We start from the raw sequence: 4347 nt of genomic DNA, 5'->3' as shown, positions 1-4347 counted from the left end.
TGTCATGGTATATTATTCATAGCTCTGTTGTACGTTTAGGAATAACTGCTTTAGAAAATAAATAACAGCAACTGACTAACAGGGGGACTGGATAACCGGACAACTCAATGAATTATTGAGCTCATTAATTAAGGAAGGAGACTTTAGTCTGTTACCGACACACACACACACACACACACGCACACACGCACGCACGCACGCACGCACGCACGCACGCACACGCACGCACGCACGCACGCACGCACGCACGCACGCACGCACGCACGCACACACACACACACACACACACACACACACACACACACACTTCTCTCCTTAGCAATTCCCTTTGAGGAACAATGGTTTATACTGATATTTTGAGAACTAGTAAAACAAGTCTTCTTTAAAAGTCTTCAGATTTAATTGATCTCCCTTTCAGCCTCTCCCGCCACAGAATCTAAATGTTTAATTACAGGGAACGAGGAAGATATCCTTTACTCCTCTTCAAAAAGAATAGACCAAGTAAGAAACCAACTACACCCAATTTATTCAAAATCTTGACATTGTTGTCTTCAATTTTGAAACTTTTCTCCAAAATAAGAAAGCTTAAAATAAACATAAATATGATTGTAACAAGTCTTTGTTGTTTTGCCATATACAGTATCTCATGGAGAAAGAGAGGATTCCCCTGTTGATTGTGTCTACAATAGAACACTACCGGAACACTGTTGATTGTGTCTACAATAGAACACTACTGGAACACTGTTGATTGTGTCTACAATAGAACACTACTGGAACACTGTTGATTGTGTCTACAATAGAACACTACCGGAACACTGTTGATTGTGTCTACAATAGAACACTACCGGAACACTGTTGATTGTGTCTACAATAGAACACTACCGGAACACTGTTGATTGTGTCTACAATAGAACACTACTGGAACACTGTTGATTGTGTCTACAATAGAACACTACCGGAACACTGTTGATTGTGTCTACAATAGAACACTACTGGAACACTGTTGATTGTGTCTACAATAGAACTCTACCGGAACACTGTTGATTGTGTCTACAATAGAACACTACCGGAACACTGTTGATTGTGTCTACAATAGAACACTACTGGAACACTGTAGATTGTGTCTACAATAGAACACTACCGGAACACTGTTGATTGTGTCTACAATAGAACACTACCGGAACACTGTTGATTGTGTCTACAATAGAACACTACTGGAACACTGTTGATTGTGTCTACAATAGAACACTACTGGAACACTGTTGATTGTGTCTACAATAGAACACTACTGGAACACCGTTGATTGTGTCTACAATAGAACACTACTGGAACACTGTTGATTGTGTCTACAATAGAACACTACTGGAACACCGTTGATTGTGTCTACAATAGAACTCTACTGGAACACTGTAGATTGTGTCTACAATAGAACACTACTGGAACACTGTTGATTGTGTCTACAATAGAACACTACCGGAACACTGTTGATTGTGTCTACAATAGAACACTACTGGAACACTGTTGATTGTGTCTACAATAGAACACTACTGGAACACCGTTGATTGTGTCTACAATAGAACACTACTGGAACACTGTAGATTGTGTCTACAATAGAACACTACTGGAACACTGTTGATTGTGTCTACAATAGAACACTACCGGAACACTGTTGATTGTGTCTACAATAGAACACTACTGGAACACTGTTGATTGTGTCTACAATAGAACACTACTGGAACACCGTTGATTGTGTCTACAATAGAACACTACTGGAACACTGTAGATTGTGTCTACAATAGAACACTACTGGAACACTGTTGATTGTGTCTACAATAGAACACTACTGGAACACTGTTGATTGTATATATTTGCAGAAATCCATTCAGTATTTTATGGCTTTTGGTGAATGTGTTCTAATGATCTGAAGTCACTCTGTTGCTACTAAAAACACAGTCCAGTTCATAGTGAATGATGACAGGCCCTACTGCCTGTAAACACACAGTCCAGTTCAAAGTGAATGATGGCAGGCCCTACTGCCTGTAAACACACAGTCCAGTTCAAACTGAAAGATGGCAGGACCTACTGCCTGTAAACACACAGTCCAGTTCATAGTGAATGATGACAGGCCCTACTGCCTGTAAACACACAGTCCAGTTCATTGTGAATGATGACAGGCCCTACTGCCTGTAAACACAGTCCAGTTCATAGTGAATGATGGCAGGTCCTACTGCCTGTAAAGACACAGTCCAGTTCATAGTGAATGACGGCAGGCCCTACGCCTGTAAACACACAGTCCAGTTCATGGTGAATGATGACAGGCCCTACTGCCTGTAAACACACAGTCCAGTTCATAGTGAATGACGGCAGGCCCTACTGCCTGTAAACACACAGTCCAGTTCATAGTGAATGATGACAGGCCCTACTGCCTGTAAACACACAGTCCAGTTCAAACTGAAAGATGGCAGGACCTACTGCCTGTAAACACACAGTCCAGTTCATAGTGAATGATGGCAGGCCCTACTGCCTGTAAACACACAGTCCAGTTCATTGTGAATGATGACAGGCCCTACTGCCTGTAAACACACAGTCCAGTTCATAGTGAATGATGACAGGCCCTACTGCCTGTAAACACACAGTCCAGTTCATAGTGAATGATGACAGGCCCTACTGCCTGTAAACACACAGTCCAGTTCATAGTGAATGATGGCAGGCCCTACTGCCTGTAAACACACAGTCCAGTTCATAGTGACTGACAGGCCTTACTGCCTGTAAACACACAGTCCAGTTCATAGTGAATGATGGCAGGACCTACTGCCTGTAAACACACAGTCCAGTTCATAGTGAATGATGGCAGGACCTACTGCCTGTAAACACACAGTCCAGTTCATAGTGAATGATGGCAGGACCTACTGCCTGTAAACACACAGTCCAGTTCATAGTGAATGATGGCAGGCCCTACTGCCTGTAAACACACAGTCCAGTTCATAGTGAATGATGACAGGCCCTACTGCCTGTAAACACACAGTCCAGTTCATAGTGAATGATGACAGGACCTACTGCCTGTAAACACACAGTCCAGTTCATAGTGACTGATGACAGGCCCTACTGCCTGTAAACACACAGTCCAGTTCATAGTGAATGATGGCAGGCCCTACTGCCTGTAAACACACAGTCCAGTTCATAGTGAATGATGACAGGCCCTACTGCCTGTAAACACACAGTCCAGTTCATAGTGAATGATGGCAGGCCCTACTGCCTGTAAACACACAGTCCAGTTCATAGTGAATGATGACAGGCCCTACTGCCTGTAAACACACAGTCCAGTTCATTGTGAATGATGACAGGCCCTACTGCCTGTAAACACACAGTCCAGTTCATAGTGAATGATGACAGGACCTACTGCCTGTAAACACACAGTCCAGTTCATAGTGAATGATGGCAGGCCCTACTGCCTGTAAACACACAGTCCAGTTCATAGTGAATGATGGCAGGCCCTACTGCCTGTAAACACACAGTCCAGTTCATAGTGAATGATGACAGGACCTACTGCCTGTAAACACACAGTCCAGTTCATAGTGAATGATGGCAGGCCCTACTGCCTGTAAACACACAGTCCAGTTCATAGTGAATGATGACAGGACCTACTGCCTGTAAACACACAGTCCAGTTCATAGTGAATGATGGCAGGCCCTACTGCCTGTAAACACACAGTCCAGTTCATAGTGAATGATGACAGGCCCTACTGCCTGTAAACACACAGTCCAGTTCATAGTGAATGATGACAGGCCCTACTGCCTGTAAACACACAGTCCAGTTCATAGTGAATGATGGCAGGACCTACTGCCTGTAAACACACAGTCCAGTTCATAGTGAATGATGACAGGCCCTACTGCCTGTAAACACACAGTCCAGTTCATAGTGAATGATGGCAGGACCTACTGCCTGTAAACACACAGTCCAGTTCATAGTGAATGATGGCAGGACCTACTGCCTGTAAACACCATATGGCAAATGGATTATTTTCATATAATATATAATCTATATCTACTGTAGCTCTGATTGGATATGGTGCACTGGTCTGTGTCGACTCCGGTCCTGGACGAGGTAGTAGGTTTTATATACTGCCGTGTCTAGTAATTGTCCAAACCCACAGACACTTTCCCGATCTGCAGTATTTTGCTATAGCATTTTTACGAAGGACCTTATTATACATCATTACCGAACATTCTATGAATTCATGAAGACGTGAAAATGACCATATATCTAAGTGCTGGCTTGTCATTAAAATGTACCAAACAAAAAAGGTGCCATGTTCTTCCTGAGGTTGTATATGAACAGATTTGAATA

The sequence above is a fragment of the Oncorhynchus nerka genome, linkage group LG4 (assembly GCF_034236695.1).
Source record: "Oncorhynchus nerka isolate Pitt River linkage group LG4, Oner_Uvic_2.0, whole genome shotgun sequence".
NCBI classification, from domain to species: domain Eukaryota; kingdom Metazoa; phylum Chordata; class Actinopteri; order Salmoniformes; family Salmonidae; genus Oncorhynchus; species Oncorhynchus nerka.
Note: the sequence above shows the minus strand (reverse complement) of the source record.